Source organism: Peromyscus californicus, unplaced genomic scaffold, assembly GCF_007827085.1.
Source record: "Peromyscus californicus insignis strain IS unplaced genomic scaffold, ASM782708v3 Scaffold_19__1_contigs__length_69161282, whole genome shotgun sequence".
Taxonomy (NCBI): domain Eukaryota; kingdom Metazoa; phylum Chordata; class Mammalia; order Rodentia; family Cricetidae; genus Peromyscus; species Peromyscus californicus.
Genome location: NW_026294491.1, coordinates 40,034,707 through 40,056,227, shown reverse-complemented (window position 1 = coordinate 40,056,227; position 21,521 = coordinate 40,034,707). Strand labels below are relative to the sequence as shown.

The window sequence follows — 21,521 nt, the reverse complement described above, 5'->3', positions numbered from 1 at the left end:
CTACAGAGACCAGAAGAAAGTGTGGGATCCCCAGGAACTGAAGTTACAGATAACTACCAACATGGGTGCTAGAAACTGAACTCCAGTTCTCTGCAAGAACAGAAGCCCTCTTAACCTCTGAGCCAGCCCTCCAGCCCTAAAGTCAGGCCTTTCTCAAACTCTGCTCCAAAAATACAACCTTTCACTTAGAATTTTCTTCCCACTTTTTTTTTTTTACACATTTATTTATTATTGAGGTGTTTGGATGTGTTGCCTGAATATATGTATGTGTGTTCCTGGTGTCCGTCAAGGTCCAAAGAAGCGGGTACCTGGGATCCCCTAGAACTGGAGTTACAGACCATGGTGAGCTGTCATGTAGGTGCTGGGAGTTGAACCCGGGTTTTCTGAGAGTAGCCAGTGCTCTCAACCATTGGGCCATCTCTCCAGCCCTTGCTGCTCATCTTTTGCTTCTGTTTACATGCACTGGCCTTGAGAACAAGTCGTCTTAAGCTTCACTCTGACACTGACCTCTCTGTGTCAGGCACTTGGGATGTACTGTAGAGCAGGACAGAGTCACTTCTGCCTTCACCGAGCAGGTCCCGTCAGCAAAGCTAGGAATGAACCGTACAAGAAGGCATTGAGATGAATGAGATGAATGGTGGGTTAACATTATAAAAGGAATGAAGGACAGTCTACTACTCTGAAGGAGGCAACCGGGGTCTTTTTTTTTTTTTTTAAAGATTTATTTATTTATTATGTATACAGTGTTCTGCCCGCATATATGCCTGCAGGGCAGAAGAGGGCACCAGATCTCATTATGGATGGTTATGAGCCACCATGTGGTTGCTGGGAATTGAACTCAGGACCTCTGGAAGAGCAGCCAGTGCTCTTAACCACTGAGCCATCTCTCCAGTCCGGGAACGGGGGTCTTGAGGGTCAAGGGACATTTTGGAGGAACAATTACTTGAACCAAGATGTAACTGAGCAGATGGATTAAAGAGAGAGAAATGGCCCAAGGTAACAAGGGTCATCCACCACGTAAGGAATGGAAATGGACCAAGACAGAACGAGGATACTGGGCCTTGTGCATAGAAGATGTTCTGTGTGGTACTCAGCTTTCTTTCTTTTCCTTTTTTTAAGATTAAAAAAAATGTTTTATTATGTGTACAGTGTTTTGCCTGCATGTTTGCCTGTAGGCCAGCAGAGGGCACCAGATCTCACTGCAGATGGTTGTGAGCCACCATGTAGTTGCTGGGAATTGAACCCGTGTCCTCTGGAAGAGCAGCCAGTGCTCTTGACTGCCGAGCCATCTCTCCAGCCCCAGTACTCAGCTTTCTACCACTGTGACAAGAAACTTAATCGACTTAATAAAGCGAAAATCTCTTTTGACTCATAGTTTAAGGAATCTCATTCCGTGGTCACTTGGTTCTGTTGTTTGGGGCCTGGTGGGGCAGAGTGTATCATGTGGGTAGGAAGCAGGCTATAAAAAGGGGGGAATTTATGGAGACGTAAGGAGGGAGAGGAGTCCCTTGCTCTAGAGTCTGGGTGAAGCCTCTGGCCAGTAGAAAATCAAGAATATTATCACAACATTGTCTATAAATGTTGATGACATAGACAATACAGACTTTTCAAATACAGAAACATTTTCAAATAAAATCTTAAAATAGGAATAAGTCAGGCTTGCAGCCTGCACATATATAACCTGGGGTAGGGCCTTACTCCTTTCCTGAATATTTTCTGGGAATCTTGCAAACAGGATTATTACTTTTTGTTTACAATGAAGATATCCTAACCTCTCCCATCCTCATCTAGGGTTTACCTTATCAACCATAGTCCTGTCTGAGTAACCAGGAGCCACCCTTTCATCTCACTGAAAGTCATCAGCAGCTCTAAGATAATGGCCTCAGAACCCACCCATACCCTGTCACTATTGTAAGACATGACGTGTGACTCTCCTTGGAGAAACCCACACCTGTTGTCTCTCTATTAACTTCCCCAAACTTAAACCTATGTTAACATTCCCTTCAGTAAACTTCAGAATGGCTTACCCTGAGACTCCACTCTGCAAGGAAGTCAAGGACCCGGCTTTATCTGAGCAGAGGCCTCTGAACTACTCAGACTGTGGCATGCAGCAGAGTGAGGCAGCCATACAGCAATGTGAAGCAGCCATGCAGCAGTGTAAAACGGTCATGCAGCAGTGGGGAACAGTCATGCAGCAGTGTGAAGCAGTCATGCGGCAGTGGGAAGCAGTCATGCAGCAGTGGGAAGCAGCCATGCAGGAATGGGAAGCTGTCATGAAGAAGTGTGAAACAGTCATGCAGTAGTGTGAAGCAGCCATGCAGCAGTGGGGAGCAGTCATGCAGAAGTGGGAGGCAGTCATGCAGTGGTGTGAAGCAGTCATGCGGCAGTGGGGAGCAGTCATGCGGCAGTGGGGAGCAGTGTCGCTGGGCTGCACCCTGCACTGCTGACAGGTGTGCCTACTCTGTGCTAGCTAGGAAGCAAAGAGAAAGAGAGGAGGAGGATGTGTCCCCACCTCTTTCCAGGGGACATCACCAGTGACCTAACGTCCCCCCAGTAGACCTCATAGACGTGGGCCATGCCTTTAACATGTAGGCCTTTCATGAACATTTCATCTACAAATTCCAGAAGTTTTGATTTAAAAAAAAACAATGAGAAAGAAGTGGAAAGCTTTATTTAGTGCAGAAGCATCACACGAGGCAGGCCTCTGCTCTGCCACCATCCATGGGGGCTAGAGTCCACCTCTTGTGTCTGGGTTCCCCTTAGAAACAGAGAGAAAAGACCTGGGTTTGAAGGTTACAGAGGGATTGGACACTGGGGAAAGCGAGTGGTTCATTTAATGAACGCAGATGTCAGCTTATTTGTAGGAACTGCCTGAAACCAGAGTCAAGGTGATTGTAGGAAAGTAGCCAGTGCCCCAGGAAACTGCATCTATTAGGAAAGCATGTGTCCTTGGTAACTCAGCCAATGAGGGTGGTCTATGTCACTAACAGTGATGAGGTCTTTGTGTTTGGACTGAACTGTAGTAACTATCTAGGAACTGGAGATAACCAGAGTGCACTGGTTCTCAAGAAACCTTGTGTAAAAACAAGATCAAAAGGCTTAGTTATGGAAGTGGCCCCCATTTCTCCTACACACCAAGAATGAAGTGGTCATAATGGCCACAGCTAGCTGGAGAATGGCACCATCAACGAAGGCATTGCTTCCATCCACGTCTGTACCAATGTCTTGATTAAGCAGGTCACTGAATTAGCTTGTGCCTCACATTGTTGGACGGCTGTAGGCCCTGATGGGAAGTACTTACTTGGGGCTAAAACTACTGTGGCCACGTGGGGTCAGGATCTACAGCACATCAGCTAACTCCTTGAAAAGTTCCAAACCGGCTACATACTAAGAGGATGGTTGGCATTGCCTATGGTCATACATCATTCACGGCTGTTCTGGACTGGTGAGGTATATGGCTACAATGGAAATGAGCAGATAGGCTTGAGAAACTACGGCAACTGGCTGACCCCAGTGAGAGTAGCAACTCTACCCCGAATGCATGTGGATCATATTATTTATAGCTATGACATACCCTAGCACTAACTCTAATTATAGCTTGCTCTCTGCCTGGGGAGCTAATACATACAGGCGGCTGGGAACTGGTAATAAAAATAACCTGCTGAGCCCAGCACGTATCTTGGTGGGAAAGAAAGGATTGTCAGCCTGCCACTCCACCCACACACCTGCTGCCCAAACCCAGGGCGTGCATGTGTACATGTGCGGCCAGTGCCAGAGTCGGTCAGCGATTCTCCCCACTTGACCCGCTTGCTTCCCCTGTGACTGATGATGCTTTTCCTGTTCTGCTCACTCTGCTGCCACAAGGTGCCTTCTGTCTGAAGAGCACGAAGACTTTTAACAGTTACAGAGCCACCAAAGAAAGAACTTGATAGTCCAGAAACTGCTGATCTGAAGTTTTGAGTAGACGGGAAATATATTCATGGCTATAAACTGCTTTGAACTCAGGTGTGAGCACTTTCCTATTGGAATGAAGACAGGAAGGAAATGGTAGAAATAGACCAGTGTCCTTACCCCATGCACCGCGCCTCTTTTCAGGACCTCTACACAGACAGAGGAGGTCTGCCACGGAGGGTGCCATAGGTCTTCTGGACTTGGTGGTATCTTACTGTGGAAAGAGACTGAAAAGGCTTACTCAGCACATCATCAAGCGAGGAGTTTGTTGCTAAAGCAAATGAATGTGGAGCCTTTAAGAGCTGGAGCCTTTAAGAGCTGGAGCCTTTAAGAGCTGTTAAGCCGTGTGTGCAGGTGCTTTAGAGGCACTGTGGGCTATGCAATTCTTTAGGTAAACCCACCAGGTTGCTTCTTCTCCACATCGGAGAGACAGTGCCCTGAAAGGCTGTATGAAGGATACACACTTTTGCTGAGCCTTTTTTTTTTCATGACTTTTTTTTTCCTTTTGGTTTTTTTAAGACAGGGCTTCTCTCTGTAGGCCAAGCTGGCCTCGAACTCAGAGATTCACTTTTCTCTGCCTCCTGAGTGCTGGGAGTATAGGTGTGTGCCACCATGACTCAGCCCCACAACTCTTATTTGTAGGTGTTTCCCCCACACAGGGCTGGAACACTGTGAAAGGATGGAAGTTTAGCTGTTTTGCTTTTTTTTCCCATTCTGATGGAAGGAACTTCTGAACTTGGAAAAGGGACATTGGTGACAACCTCCCTGGATCGTGTACCACAACCCTTTGACATCAGGAGTGGCCGCTGGTGTGCTGTCTGGGAGGAACACAGACCCCCACCCGAAGAATTCCCTCAGTGCTGTGAATGGGCGTCAGCATCCTGTGAGGTTTTCGCTGCTGTGCTTTTGGGTTGACGTGTCAAAGCTTCAGGTGTTTCAAAAGAATACTGTGTTTAGTTTGATTTTTAAACTATTGAAATAAGTGAAGAAAATTTTAGGCTTTCCAGGATTTGCTTAAGATTTAAGAAAAAAGGAAGCAGCAAACCGACAATGTGATGTTGATGGTGTTTGCGGTGATGGTATTAATTGCAGTAACTGCTGCTGATGTGGTGAGGAGGAAGAAGATGTTGATGACGGAGCAGAAGATAGGGATGATGATGATGATGATGATGATGATGACACAGGATAATAATGAGATGGTGATGAGAGTATAGATATTATTAATATATTATGCTGGTTTACTAATATATTATTATTACTATTATTATTATTATTAATGGTTCCAAACCCTTCTAGAGACAGAAGCAAGAAGACAATGTAATGAAGACAAAATCAACACAAGATTTGAGGTGAGACCCATCCACGCTAGGTCACTGATTTCCTGGGTGGCCTGGTGAAACTTAGTTAGCCATAAATGGACCTTAATTTCCTCATCTTCATTAGGGTTACTCAGGATGAGATGACATGAATAAGCACATGACTGTGGTAGTTTGAATGTAAGTGACCCCCATAAGCTCATAGGGAGTGGCACTATAGGGAGGTGTGGCCTTGTTGGAGTAGGTGTGGCCTTGTTGGAGTGAAAGTGTGTCACTGTGGGGGTGGGCTTTGAGGTCTCTTTGCTCAATCTTTGCTCAGTGTGACCCTCAGATCATTTCCTGTTACCTGCAAGGTGTAGGACTCTCAGCTCTTCCCCAGCACCACATCTGCCTGACTGCCACCATGGTCCCATCATGATAATGGACTGAACCTCTAAATTGTAATCGAGCCACCCTAATTAATGTTTTCCTTTAAACATTTGCCATGGTCATGGTGTCTCTTCACAGCAATAAAATAATAATAAAATAAAGTGTTACAGCTCTTTTAGAATTTGTCTAGCAGGTTTTCTGGCTTCCGTTGGAAACCCCTCCCAAAAAATAATAATAAATAAAATAACTAAGTCAATGGCACACAGGAGTCTGATGCCCTTGTTTCCTAACTTCACCCTGGCTGTGTGTGCATGCATCCAGGTGTGCAGATTTCCATTCCTTGGCTCATTCCTGTCCCCTGATTAGGTGACAAGCCTAAGTGACATTGCGTTTATGGCAAGAGACCAAGAGCCCTTCTCTAGATCATCCTTGTTGACCTGACAGCCCTGGTCTGAAAGCTGTCCAAAGGAGCAGCTATGTGAGTGGATACTGCTGGAATGGACTCAGTCATCTAGCCATCACCAGCTTCCCCGTCTCTGACCCCAGAGCCTGGTCCTGATGCTGCAGTGAACAGCTCCTTTTCTTCTTCCGTTCCCGGAGCCTCAGCAAGAAAAGACTCTGTAAACGTCCAGTGAGTAGTAAGTATCCTCCTCAACCACTGAGGCAGCCCAGGCAGACCCACAAGTAGGCAAAGTAGACACACACAAGTCTACACAGGCTGTCTGGCAAATGTAAAAGGCACCTGTCTCTGACCTTCAAGGCCATATTTATATAAAATTTAGACAAAAGTGAAATAGTAGCAGAGATGTTTCCAGCCCATAGAAAATCCACACAAGTCAGTTCAGACTCCGGGGAGAGCATGCTTCCAGGTGGAACCCTGCATGGCAGTGATACTGGGTAGGCAAGGGCTTACGTCAGCGGTAAGCAAGGCACACTGCCCGTGGATCCTGGTAGCTGTGTCTGTGTATGTTGAGAACGCTCTCTCTCAAGGTTAAACATCCTTGAAGCTGCAGTTAGGTTGTTCCCACCGTATTGATCTTCTGGTCTTGATTCCTGTCACGTGTCTCTGTGTCACCTTGGCAACAGTGCATCCCCCTCAGCTGGAACCGTTGTTCTGTTTGCAGCCTGGAGAGAAAAGAACAAGCTCTACATTCTCCACTGTACTGGGAAACCACGTTCTAACACAGGTCCCGAGCGTTTTCCTCACACACCGGCAGGCCGTCCTCTACAGTAATTCTGTTCTCATACCCTAACTGGTGGCAGGATCAGATCCACAGGTTGGGGGTCTAGGTCCTCAAGACCACCCGTGTTGGTTTGCCTATGCTTGTGACTAGCTGGCAATAGATCAGTGTTTCCCATTGGCACCAATCTCCTGGCTGAAGGTTCTATTGCTCTACCTGGTTAGAAGTGAAGAAAGTAAGATCTTTAATGCTGGTCTCAGTGGTTTTCTGTTTTCTCAGAAAATTGGCAGCTGTGAGTGGCCACAGTAGGTGGACAGGTATCATCATCATCATCATCATCATCATCAGCAGCAGCAGCAGCAGCAAGTGGTGCCCCCTAGTGTTACGTTATAGTATCTATGCAGTCCTCAATACTAGGACCCTCTGCCTTAGAAAGAGGCTAGTGTCACAGAGACCCTTGGTCCTGAGAACTTGGCAGCTCTTGGAACTCTTATGACAATCAAGACCTGCAGGGTCTCTTGTGTGGCTCCTTGAATCTTTTACCAGCTCTGTTTTTTTCGGGCTGTCCCTTTTCTCCTTTTGCCTTGGCCACCCTGGAACTTCTCTTAGTGACAGCTGCCAATCAGGAAATGGAATATAAGCTGTGGCACCCATCACTGATGCTCAGGAGGTGGGGCATCCAGCGGGTCATTCAAGAACTGGGTACCTGGCATGGGCCAGGTACAGGGGCAGGTCAGATTGCTGAGTGGTATCAGTGAATGACCTAAGGCTGCAGTCACTGTTTGGCTGTACCAGGTTAGAGTCAGCCTGCAGGCACGGCCTGTGGACAGGTCAAAGGCTTTGTTCAGCAGTCAAGTGGACAGTTACCAATACGCTGCCCTGAAAAGCTTGCCCTAAGCTGGTGGTATCTAACTGCCCTCTGCCTTCCTGCAGGGGCATGGCTGTAAGTGTGCAGCGGACAAATTCCTAGGCTGACTGACAGGTACCCAGGCTGTGGCAAATAACCTCAAAGGCAGAACAACCTAGATGTTCCCTCGTCTGCTACTTTGTTAGAGCAGGGCCGAGGATTGTCTTACTGACTGGGGGCCCAGGCCCCTCTCCATGGAAAGGAGAGCTTTCTTTTTACTGTCATCATAAAGAGGGAGAAAATTTGCCTTCTTAGTTTGCTTCTTAGGTTGCCTGGGACCTGGAGCCTGGAGAGAACTCCCTAGTCTTTCTTGATAATCTCCAGGGACCGTACCTGCCACCAGAGCCCCAGAGGGAAACCGATGGATGGTGAGCCCGAACAAGCTCAGGGAGAGAGATAAGGACATTAACAGGAGTCAGGGCAGAGCAATGGCTCAGTGGTTAGGAGTGCTTGGCTTTCCTGCTCTTGCAGAGGACTGGAGTGCCACTCCTGACACCTGTATCAGATGGTTCACGATCACTTCCGGGAGGTCAGACACCCTCTGCTGGCCTTTGGTGAAACTTTCACACACATGGTGCACATAAACTCATGTAGGCACACACTCACATATATAAATTAATTAAAATAAAAAAGAAAGCTTCCAGCATTCTCTCTGAAGGGCTGAATCCAGAAGGGGTCAGAGAACACAAAGCAGCAGTTATCTGTTTCCACAGACTTGACCCACCTGAGTGTACTCTCCAGGCCAGTGCTGAAATCGAGAACTAAACTAAGCCCAACAACCATGCAGTATTTAAGAAGCTTTCAAAGTGAAATAGAGAGAATGAAACAAATACTTCAGAGGAAGTAGAAAACAGACTAGGTAGGAGCATTAGGAGGCTGAGATTTCTGCTATAAAAAGAACAGAAGATAAAGGATCCATGATGGGAGGTAAGGGTGTGGCTTGATAGTGGAGTTGCCTAGGTATGTGAAGCTCTGGGTTCAATCCCTGTAAGTGAAAAGAAAATAAAACAGACTAGAACTCATGGGTTAAGGAAGAGATCTTATAAGAAGAATCAACTGAGGCAGGATCACCCTAACATCTGTGAGGAGTTTTCAGAAAAAAACCAAACAAACAAAACACCAAAAAATACCACAAGAGAAACTCAGCATTCAAATAGAAAGGAAGATAAGTTTAGGGAAAACAAACAAACAAACAAAAATCCACCAAGTAAAGCATTCTTTTTGTTTTGTTTTATTTTCTTTTTTTTTAAGATTTATTTATTTATTATGTATACAGAAGAGGGTGCCAGCTCTCATTACAGATGGTTGTGAGCCACCATGTGGTTGCTGGGAATTGAACTCAGGATCTCTGGAAGAACAGTCAGTGCTTTTAACCTCTGAGCCATCTCTCCAGCCCTTGTTTTGTTTTCTGAGAGAGGGTTTCTCTGTGTACCTTTGAAGCCTGTCTTGGAACTCACTCTCTGTAGACCAGGCTGGCCTTGAACTCACAGAGATCCCTCTGCCTCTGCCTCCTGAGTGCTGGGATTAAAGGCATGTGCCACCACCGCCTGGCTCAGCCTCCTTTCTTATAGAACACAAGACCACCAGCCCAGGCATGGCACCATCCACAATGGAATGGGTCCTCTCCCATCAATCACTAATTAAGAAAATGCCTTACAGCTGGATCTTACGGGCATTTTCTCAGTTGACGTTCCCTCCTCTTGGATGACTCTAGCTTGTGTCATCTTGACATAAAACTGGCCAGCATAGGAGGTGCATTCTGTAACTCTAGAAGGGTGTGTACGTGCGCGCGCACACGCGCGTGAGTGTGTGTGTGTGTGTGTGTGTGTGTGTGTGTGTGTGTGTGTGTGTGTGTGTGTGCATGTGTAGACAAGCAGATCCCTGGAGCTCATTGGCTAGCTAAGCCAAACTGATGAGCCCCAGGTTAAATGAGGACTCCTGTCTCAAAAAAAAAGTGCACAGACATTCACTCATGCACATAAACACATGTAATGTACACATATGTATACACACACACACACACACCATCCTACCTTGGCAGAGCTCCTTGGAAAACCTGCAAGAAATCAATTCTGATGCTTTCTCAGGCAGTTATTTATTTATTTATTTATTTATTTATTTATTTATTTATTTATTTATTTATTAATAGCACAAAACTGACCATAAAGTATGACACAATGGAAAGCCAGGACAAAAAGTGGACAGCAGAAGCAGACCAAGACTTCAAAGCAGACACACAGCAAAAAGTTTAACATCAAAAATTTTTGGTTTTGTTTGAGGCTTAGAAACATGAATAACCAAAAAGAGATAAGGCTGAGGCTGCAGCCCAGTGGTACAACACTCGCCTAGCATACATAAGGCCCTAGTTTTCAGCCCTAGTGCTACAAAGAGAGAAAATTTTATTTAAAAAAAAGTTGCTGACTGTAAAGACAGGTAAACAAAACTTCTAGAAATGAATCATACAATAACTAATGTTTAAATTTCAGCAAAACATAGAAAAGATCACAAAAAGAGTAAGGAAATGAAAGATTATATGTAACTCAGTTCAAAAAGATTTTTTTAAAGTTTTATTTATTTTATTTTATGAGCATGGGTGTTTGCCTGTATGTGTGTTTGTGTACCATGTGCATGCAGTGCCTGCAGAGGCCAGAAGAGGGCATTGGATCCCTTTGAGCTGGAGTTAGAGACAGTTGTTAGTCCTCAGGTGGGTGCTGGGAACTGAATGTGGGTCCTTTGCAAGAGCAACATGTGCTCTTAACCACTGAATTACCTTACCTCACCAGTACCCTCCATATATATAAACTTAAAACAAAAAGCATTTTGAGAGAGGTGGAGAGTCACCAAGGAGCAAGTGAGGAGCTGTAACAGAGACTTCAGAAGGAAAATATAGAATATATTTAAAATATAGAAAAGGAGGGGAGGCAACTTTTGCAGAGATGAAGCCTGAGAATATTCTACAACTATTTGAAGGCCACAAACCTCATACCCAGGAGGGTCTTAGCTACTATTCTATTGCTGTAAAGAGATACCATGATCAAGGCAACTCTAATAAAAGAAAGCATTTAGCACTCGGGAGGCAGAGCCAGGCGGATCTCTGTGAATTCGAGGCCAGCCTGGGCTACCAAGTGAGTCCCAGAAAAGGCGCAAAGCTACACAGAGAAACCCTGTCTCGAAAAACCAAAAAAAAAAAAAAAAAAAAAAAAAAAAAAAAAAAAAAAAAAAAAGAAAGCATTTAATTTGATCTTGCTTATAGTTTTAGAGGGTTAGTTCATAATCATCATGGTGTGAAGCATGTGCTGGAGCAGTAGCTGAGAGCTTTACATCCTGATTTGTAGGTAGCAGGCAGAGAGAGAGAGAGAGAGAGAGAGAGAGAGAGAGAGAGAGAGACAGAGACAGAGAGAGACAGAGAGAGACAGAGAGAGAGAGACAGAGAGAGACAGAGAGAGACAGAGAGAGACAGAGAGAGACAGAGACTGGGTCTGGCATGGGCTTTTGGAACCTCAAAGCGAATCCCCCACTGACACACTTCTTCCAATCTACTCCAACAAGGCCACACTTCCTAATCCTTTTCAAACAGTTCCATTAACTGGGAACCAAGCATTCAAATATATGAGCTTATTGGAGACATTATCATACAAACCATCACATTCAACTCCTTGGTTTCCATAGGTTTGTAGCCATATCTCAATGCAAAATGCATTTAGTCCAATTTCCAAAGTCCTTTGCCTTTCACAGTCTGAACACTGTTTCAAAGCCTAAAGTTCAGGTCTCTTCTGAAACTCAAGGCAATCTCTTAACTGTAATCCCATGTAAAAACAAAATAAAAAAGCAGATCATGTACTACCAACACACAATGGCACAGAATATGCATTACCATTCCAAAAGGGAGGACAGGGGCATAGTGAGGAAAACACAGCTTTGCTGACTATAACACACTTCTCTCCCTCAGGCTGCTTCCACACCCTGTCTGTAGCTCCCCATCAGGTAACCCATGGCTCTACCCTCTTCAACATCTTCAGGTCTCCAGTGCAATCTAGGCTTTAACTTCACAGCTTTAAACAATGGCCTCTCCAGGATGTCATACAGGGACTTCTCTGCCATACTCCTGACCTCAGTGGCTTTCCTTAACCACGGAGGAAGATTCTACAGCCATTTTCCTGTATCCTTCTTGACTCTAAATCCTGAACTACATGGCCAAAGTGTCCAGGTTCTTCTGCTTGCTAGGGCTGGAACTTGGTCCCCTCCTTGAATTACATTTGCATAAGCTATCTATTATTGATGGCTTCCTTTGCTGCTTACATTAATGCCTTTTTACAAGTTGCAAGCTCAGCTGGGTGCAGTCTTGCTCTGAGGGAACCACTCCCTTTATTCCATTTTGAGTCAGAATTTTCTTAACCTTTTTATCTTCTTGAGTTATAGGATTAGATTCCAATATTACATTTCCTGGTGGCCTCTTTCTCCTCAAACTGTTCATTTTGTATTCCTCTTTGCCCTTCTTGCTCCCTTTCATTGTAGATCTTCATAAGAGTGACACTAATAACCACACGGCACAGTCAATACCAGGCTGTCTTGAAATATCCTTTGCCAATGACGTTAATCTAAGATTCTTCAGTTTAGCCTCTGGCAGATTTTTAGGACAACGGCAAAAGGCAGCTATATTTCTGTTGAAATACCACAAGAACAGTCTGTAGGCCAGCTGATAATACTCTTCTCCTCTGGAACTTCTTGAGCTAGACACACACACACACACACACACACATATACACACAATCATGATGATGTTAGAGCAAATACATTTGAGAGCTAATAAGATACAACTGAAAATCACAGGTAGCAATACGTGGCAGTTTGAATAAGCTCTTTCTTTCTGCCTCATGCCTGTGGATCAGATATAAGCTCTTAGCTACTGCTCCAGCACCATGATGCCTGCTGCTACACTCCCCTCTGTGATGGTCATAGTCTAGTCATCTGGAACTGTGAGCCTCAAATTAAGTGCTTTCTTTTATAAGTTGCCTTGGTGTAGTGTTTTGCCCTGATGATAGAAAAGTAACTAAGACACAACAGCATTGAAGGAATTAGGAAAGGAATGGCAGGAAGTTAATGCCCATGAAAGCTCATTACAATTTTCTCTTTCTTTCTTTCTTTTCTTTTTTTTTCTTCTTGGTGTGTGGTGGTGGTGATGTGTTTGTGGTGTACTTGTATGTTTACATGAGTGTGTACACATGTGCATTTGGGTGGTCTTTGAATATATAAAAAAATCAAGGTAAGCAAGACATGAGAACAAGCCAGTAAGCAGTATTCATCCATGGCCTCTGTTTCAGTTCTTGCCTCCAGGTTCCTGTCTTGAGTTCCTGCCCTGACTTCCCTCAGTGATGGACTACATCTATAAATTGAAAGAAGCCTTTTCCTTCCCAAGTTGTTTTGGGTCATGGGATTTATTACAGCAATAGAAACCTAACTAGGACAAAAGAGGAGGGTAATTCCAGTTTTCATGCATCCTAAAAATTATACTGCTTTACAAAACTGGAATATTTCCTTAAACAGAACTATGCAAATAAAGTGTTTGAAAGCCAAAAATTTTATTTTAATTTTTTGTTTTTCTTGAGAATTTCATACATGAGCACAGTATATATTTTTTATTTTATGTGCACATTTGTGTGTGTGAGGGTGTTGAATCCCCTGGAACTGGAGTTATAGACATTTGTGAGCTGCCATGTGGGTGCTGGGAATCGAACCTGGGTCCTTTGGAAGAGCAGCCATCTCTCCAGCCCTGCAATATGTTTTTATCACACCCAATACTCTCTCCCCCTCCAACTCATTTTCCCCCATACACCCATCTCAAATTCATTTCCTCTTCTATAATTATCACACACACACACACACACACACACACACACACACACACACACACACCCTACTATGTCCACTTATGTTGCTTATATGTATATGGGCATAGGGATGACCACTGTGCATGGGCAACCTACCAGGGGGCTCATCCTTGAAGAAAACAGATTGTTCCTCCTTCAGTAACTATTGAATACCTGTATTTCTCTGACTTGGAGTGGGGCCTTGTGAGCTCTTCCCCCTTCCATGTTGGGATAAAGACTGGTATGATTTTATGCAGGTCTTGTATAGTCAGCCATATTTTTGAGAGTTGATGGGTGTAACATCCTTGTCATGTCCAGAAGACCCTAACTCACAGCAGTTGTCCTGGCCCTCTGGTTCTTTAGAATCTTTCATGGTATTTCCTGAGCCTTGAGTGTAGGGGTCGTATTATAGATGTCCCATTTGGGGATGGGTACTTCACAGTCACTTAGTCTCTGTACTTTAGCCAATTCTGGTTCTCTGTAATGTCATCTGTCTGTTGTAAAAAGAAGCTTCCTTCATGAGGGGTGAGATCTGTACTTATCTTGGGTACAAGAGCAAGAATTTAGAAGTAGTTGCCTAAGACTGTCTCCTACTCTGTGGTCTTCCTCTTCCTCTTTGAGTGTTTGCTTTATTTTACGTAAGTTTTTAGTTTGATGAGATCTCGCTTGTCAATTGTTGGCATTAATTCCTGAGTGAGTAGAGTCCTTTTCAGAAAGCCCTTTCCTGTCTCTATATCCTGTACAGTACTCTCAATATTTTTTTCCTAGAAATTTCAGAAATGTAGGTTTCACATTGATATCTTTGATTCATTTGGAGTTGGCTTCTTCTGTGAAGAATGAGAGATTTCATTCTTCAGCTTGTGGACATCTAGTTTTCCAACCACTTTTTGAAGATGCTGTTTTTCTTCCAGTGTGCATTTTTTGTGTGATGTAATAGGTGGCTGTGATTGTGTACACACAAGACTGGATTATCTATTCTGTTTCATTGATCTACATGTCTGTTTTCATGCCAGCACCATACTGTTTTCATTCCTCTGGCCTTGTATTATAACTTGAGATCTGGTATGGTAATCCCTCCAACATTGTTCCTTTTGTTCAGAACTGTTTTGAATATCTTTTGTGTTGCCATATGAATTTTAAGGTTTTCCACCCTATTTCTGTGAAGAATGTCACAAAGAGTCTGATTGAGAGGGCATCAGATCTGCAAATTGCTTTTGGTAGCATGTCCATTATTAATCTACCAATCCATGAACATGGGCAGTCTTTCTATCATCTAGTGTCTTCTTCAGCCTCTTTCTTTAGAGATTTTAAGGTCTCATTGTTCAGTTCTTTCTCCTCTTTGTTTGAAGAGTTTTGTTTAAATAAGGCCAAAATTTCATTAATGTCAAACAGAATCAATGTCTGTCAGGGAAAATGGGCAGGAGGAAAAAAAATGAACTCAATGGAAAGCAAAGGGGAGTCAGGAGTAAGAAATGTGGCAAATAGGAAACATATTATAATGGGTAGAGATACACTTAGACACGTCAATCCAGTGTTAAATCTACGTATAATAATTTTCAGATTAGACACTGACATGTAGTATATATATTTGTGTATATACAACTATATACATAGAATTTTGTAATAATCATAGTGATTTATGAAAATTTAGAAAAAATCAAAAGTCATCCAATTCCTCCACTATTGTGTAGTAGTTTCTTTCCCAACAATACCTTCAACCTTAGAGGGAAACTCATTAAGACACAGGACGTTCTGAAGGGAGGTGAAAGGTTCTATCCTACAAGGGGGCCCCCGAACTGCTGGCAGTAAACAATTCAAAAGGCTTCAGGAAGTCCCAGAAAGTTATCAGATATCCGAGGCTCCTCCCTCCCCCAGCACATGTAAGTGGTAAGAACTGCTTTGAGACACTCTAAGACCAGCTGAGCTGCCTGAAAGAAACTCAGATCAGACAAGCCACCTGCAACAGGCAATCAGACAAGCAAAGACCAGACAAGCTGTCTAGAATAGACAGAGACCAGCTAATCTGCCTGGAAAGGACACTTGCCATCCCATTGAGCTGTCTGAAAGTTTCGCAGTGTGTGCCATGTTTCCAGGTTTCGTGAGTTGCTTCATGCTGGGGTGGGATTTGGGTGATGCATCTGTCTTTGAGTCATTTCTACTCCTGTTAAGTAAGCCCTCTCCTATATTTCTGCAACTAACCCTAATATAACCCAATTTTCTTGGTAAGTACACTACCTCTGAGTCTTATTCTCAGTATTACAATGGTATGATTATTAATCAGGGTGCTAAAAATAAGAAAGTTTTAAAATAAAAATATTTGCATACTTGCCAAAGTAGACTGGGGCAAAGATACAGTAATCAACCCAATATAGTATCTGCAAAATGACAGATACACAGACCAATAAAATAGAATAAGCAGCCCAGAAATAAACCCTTCTATATATAGTCAAATGATTTTTCACCAGGAGGGCATGTCCATTCAATAGGGAAAGGACAACATGTTCTGTTGAAACATGGTAGTAGAAAAATTAGATTTCCTCATGCAAGCATGAAGCAGTCTGTTTGTCTTACACAATACAGAAACAACTCAGAATGTGCAAATGCCCTAAAACTAAGGAACAGCACCATAAAACTCTTAAAAGAAAATGGGAGGAAATGTTCATGGGGTTGGATTGCAATGGTTTCTCTGATGTGACACCAGAAGGAAGGAAATAAATAATAAAAGAGATAACTTGAGATTCACTAAAATCAACTTCTGTTCCTTGAAAGACACAATCCACTCGATTGTAACATTTGAATATTAAAGTCTAAAATATATAAAGAACCCATGTTAGTGCTGGGGTTGTTAACTGTAATTCCAGCATAAAGGCTGAAGTGAGGGAAATCTCCAGAGCAAAATGTTTAGCAAAACTAGTCAATTAAATTACACAAGTGTGTGTGTGTGTGTGTGTGTGTGTGTGTGTGTGTGTGTGTAATGAAGTTATCTCACTTGGGCTGACAATGCTCCCCACAAGAACCATAGACTATCAAACAAAACCCCACCAGACATGGGAGACCCGTAAAACAATATCGGCTATTGCTGCTGCCTTTGGTTCCCTCCCAGAGGTTGACAGTCAGTCCCTGTTGTGAAAGACACCACGTACTTCAACACAGGACTCAGAAGGTTTGACATCTCACCTGAAAGCCTCCTGTGCAAACTACCAAGGGAGGGGAGCAATCAATAATACTACCTCACTGTGATTCCCGACAGCAACAGTTATGACCAGCATGGCAAGATATCCCTCAAGGTGCAGTAGTGGCACTCATATCTTGGGGGAAACCAACAGCTGACTAATTGTACTTAAGGCCCTCTCAACAGGAGGGGAATCAGGCCTGGTACTGGAAACATAACCGACTACTCAAGACCAGTGGAGTCATGGATCTTAAAGGAGAACCTACCACCATCATTTTACTAGACGCACAACATTCCTAATTGAATTTTAAAATGTATCCTTATACCTATGGATAAGTGTGGCTCTCACTTCATATCAAAGAAGCTTCTCTCTGCAGAAAACAGAGACCGTTACAGAAAACCACAGCTGGCCAAAATGCATAGATTGACTGATAGTGAGGTGCTAACCCTAAGGAATACACCTACAATACAAATCTTTGTACCCATGGCTCAGGGAAAATCAAAGAGCAGGGAGCAGATAGATTTTAACAGGCAAGGGGGGCCAGGCAATCTGCTATAAGATGGCCTACTAGAAATGATAGGAAAGCTATGCCCATGATCACTCAACAGTGTGGCTGCTTAAGCAAGACTCAACAATGAAAACACCAACTGATATGCTAACATGAGGGAAAAAAAATCTCACAGGGCCCTACCCCTAAATGATGAACTACAGAAAACTAGTGACTGCTGAGAGAGGGAGACTTCATCTCTCCCAGGGAAGAGCTTCCTAATCAGTTATCCAATATCAAATGGCCAGCTCTGAAATCATAGATACACAAGCAACAATAAATAGTCTGGCCAGGCGGTAGTAGCGCATGCCTTTAATCCCAGCACTCAGGAGGCAGAGGCAGGGGGATCTCTGTGAATTTGAGGCCAGTCTGGTCTACAGAGTAAGTTCCAGGACAGGCTCCAAAAGCTACAAAGAGAAACTCTGTCTCAAAAACCCAAATATATATGTATGTATGTATGTATGTATGTATGTATGTATGTATATGTATATATGTATGTATACATATATATAGTTTGAGCAGGTTGTACTTATATATTTATGCATGTAAGAATAATAAAGAAAAAGAGATCATCAATTTGAGTGGGAGGGGGCATATGGGAGGGGTTGGGGGAGAAGAGGGAAAGGAGAAGTGATGTAATTATATTTTAATTACAATTTAAGAAGTAATTTAAAAATAAATTCTTGTGGTGCAAAAATACAGCAAATACAAACCACTGTCAAAGCCTAAAAAGTGTGGCACATGTGTTCATAAGAGACAGAGACGGGGGAAAGACAGTCACAGGCCCACCCAGGGCCCTGTGGTCGGGGCAGGCGCGTGCCACTATGATGAGCAGGTATATGGTGAAGAAATGGAGACAAGGTGAGGTGGAGTGGTTCGTGTACTGTGGAGAAAGACGGAACTGAAGACGCAACAGTGGTGAGGAACAGGCTGATATGGGTGGCCTATGCTGCCACCTGAGGCCATGCTAATGTCCAGCCTGAGCTGCAGCCCAGAGCCATGTCTGGGTCTGTGGGACTACTGTAGCTGGGGTCTGGGATGATGTCCATGGCCTGTGTTATCATCGGGGGCCAGGGAGAACTAGCCCTAGTGGCCTGGGCACAGGAGAACTGGTCCAGGCCCTCACCAGCCACCTCAGTGGGAGAGCATCCCCCTCTCCCAGGAGAACTGGCCCCAATGGTGTGTGTACGGGAGAGCTGGCGCTAGCCTTTGACAGTCGTGGGAGAACCACTACCCCCTGGCCGACCACCCCAACGGGAGAGCTGGTCCCAGCCCTCACCATGTGCTCAGGAGAGCTGGCCTCAACGGTCTGGGCACAGAAGAGCTGTCCTGACCCTTGCCTGAAGGGGTCAATCCCAGTGGAAGCCTAGAATGACCAACTCAGCTACCACTCAGGCCCATATCCAGCACTTTGAATTGGCCCACCCCAACATCTACCTCATCTATGACCTGCTGGAGCACATGGAGAGACTGATCCTGTGGAACTGTAGCTGCAGGATCTCCATGACTGCAACAGCAGGTTATCCAGGAGAAGTTTCGGTGAGGGTCCAGTATTGATGGTGTACTGGGAGCCAGAGTCCTTGAATCAGACCAACAACTCTGCAATGAGCATCTGCAAGTGAAATTGTTTGGGTAAAAGGGCGTAATGCATGACACACTGTATCTCCCAAAGCCAGGAGGACAAAAGAATTTATGATGGAGAGGCGGGAAAGATGAAGGAGCAAAATGTTTTACTTTTATTACTTATTTTTATTTTCTCTTTTAGGGGGAGGCTACAGGGTGGAGGGCAGACATGGAGGGACTGGGAAATGAGTGGGATTGGGGTGCATGATGGGAAATTCCTAAAGAATCAATAAAAAATTATGTTAGAAGAAGAGACAGAGAAGGATCCTCACCACATGATGTGTAGACCATGTGCCTGTGAGTTTGAAGTTTGTGACAATTGTGGAAAGAAGACATTGTTATTCTGTTTAATAATGAACCTGAGAAAACAGAAAACATTGAAAACAAAGTTCCCACCATTAGTTGAAATTCCAGTTGTTAGCTTTTCGCCATGTTTCTTTATGTCTGCATGTATAGATTTAAAAAAAACACTCAGCAAAAGTTATTCCATTGTATCAATCTACTATTGCTAATTTATTTATATTTTCCCCCTTTGACTGTGTGGATTTTGATAGCAGATGCCTCTAGGGATATTGTTAGTATAAGAATACTATTTTTAAAATAAATACTGAAATATTTCGGTGTGTAATGTCAATTTATTTATAATATTTTAATGCAAATTTAGTAAAGACATTTCAATGATATCAAAACATGTTACCTAGGAATAAATAAACACATACTTATGTTAAACCCAAAGATGGGAGAAGAAAGTCCACTGACCTGAATCATCATGGCCAAATTAATTAAAACATGCTTTTTAAAATTCATGTACAAGGGCTGCCTCCCCTAAGGTGGGGTTCAAGAGGTCAGTATTGGATGTGAGGAACACAAAACTTTTATAGCTCAGAGGTAGGGGGTTTCTGAATGGGGGATTTGCTGGGCAAAATAGGCATGATTACAGGAGCAGAATATAAGCCTAACAAGTTAGTCCTTCCTGAAATAAAGACATGGTTGCAAGGTGGGCATAACAAGGTAGTCATAACAACAGGTAGTCATAAGAAGGTAGTCATAGGTGGTCATAAAACCTTTTTAAACAAAGGTAGGGTTGCAAGATAATTATAAACAGCATTTTGAAACCAAGACATGGCTGCTGTTTCCTGGAACAGGCAGTACAGAACTGCTTGTAGTTAAGATTACAGGTGGGGTATGGCCCAATCTTTGAGAAAACAGAGGTTTAATCACAAACAGGAATGAACCTAGTTTGCCTTTACTATAAGATGGCTTTTAAGCCTAAGATGGAGGCAGGCTGGTTCTTCACTTAACTGCCAATAAAAATTCAAAATCTTATCAAGTGGAACTCTATATTGCTGAGGAAGGCTGGCAGAGTTGGGACTGTCTGTCAGAAGCAAGGTTCAGGAGTCCCAGTCTGTACTGGGTTGTTGGGTGTGGGGGAGGACCCATGCCACAGAGACATAAAGAAACATGGGAAAACAGACTTCCCCTCCCCCAAGATCCGTTAGATGTGGGCCCCTCACGGCTGCAGACTTGGACTCTAACTCCACCCATGCAGCTGAACCCACCCATGCTATAGACTTCTGGTCTCAGAGTGTGGGAGATCTGAAAGAAGAATGGCCAGAAAACTGGCCCTCAGGACAGTCAAGTCACCAGGGAACCAGTGTCAGAAAAGAAAAGAGAGAACGCAGATACAGTCACAGTTCAAATAGAGCAGAAGGTGTGGGAGACAGCTCAGCCACTTAAGTGCCTGACACACATCATGAGGATCTGAGCTTGAATCTCCGGCACCCACATAAAATCCAGGTGCCACAGTGCAGGTCTGTAACCCATGGCTGGGGGTGTGGTGGTGGTGGTGGGCAATGGGACGAACCTTGGTGCTCATTGACCATCCAGTCCAACTAAATGCATGAGCTCTTGTCCAGGGGTTCAGTGAGAGACCCTGTCCCGAAATAATGACAATGTAGAGTCCTTGAGGAAGACACTCAGTCTTTGGCCTTCATGGGCATTTGCAGTTCATGTCCATGTGCATCCACCCATCCACACAAAGACACACATACACCACACACGTAAGGGAGGTGTGTGTAGCTAAGTTAGTCACTGGGTAGAAAGAAGATTCAATTGTGCAGCTCATCTAGAAGTGGAGGGTCGTTCTGGCTGTCAAATCTTGTCAGGGAGTCCCTCTGGACTCTGTTGACTAATTATAGAGCAGTTTCAACTGGCTGTGACCTACCAAAGCACCGCAGACTCAAGGGTTGCCATACCTGGCTTGCTGGGGCTTTTCATATGTAGGACAGAGAGGGAGCCTGCTGGCTCAAGGAAAGGCGTGGCCCTTGTCAGTCACCAGGCCCTCTTTTCCCTGGTCCTCAGCCCAAACCTAACTGTCTCCTCTGCGACTGCTCTTTCTGCCTGTGCTTACTCACCCTTGGGCTAGCCCCCTGTTGAGATCAGCCTTTCACACACACTGGCACTGAGCTGCCCACTCTTGGCTCCACTGGGGCGGGCGACAAGACCACCTAAATCGTAGTGCAGTTTACTCCACCCTTTATCTCTGCTCGCCAGCCTAGCCCTGGACACTGAACCCAGCCTACGGACC

At 44.2% G+C, this 21,521-nt stretch overlaps 1 non-coding gene and 1 pseudogene across 1 annotated transcript; both read left to right on the top strand.

Moving 5' to 3' along the window:
* The first annotated feature begins 2,018 nt into the window (after positions 1-2,018).
* On the top strand, positions 2,019-4,226 carry LOC128113915 (RCC1 and BTB domain-containing protein 1-like; annotated as a pseudogene).
* A 1,569-nt stretch (positions 4,227-5,795) lies between these two features.
* LOC128115099 (U7 small nuclear RNA) lies at positions 5,796-5,857 on the top strand. Its single transcript, XR_008219994.1, has one exon. It is a non-coding gene; the product is annotated as a U7 small nuclear RNA (small nuclear RNA).
* Positions 5,858-21,521: the final 15,664 nt, after the last annotated feature.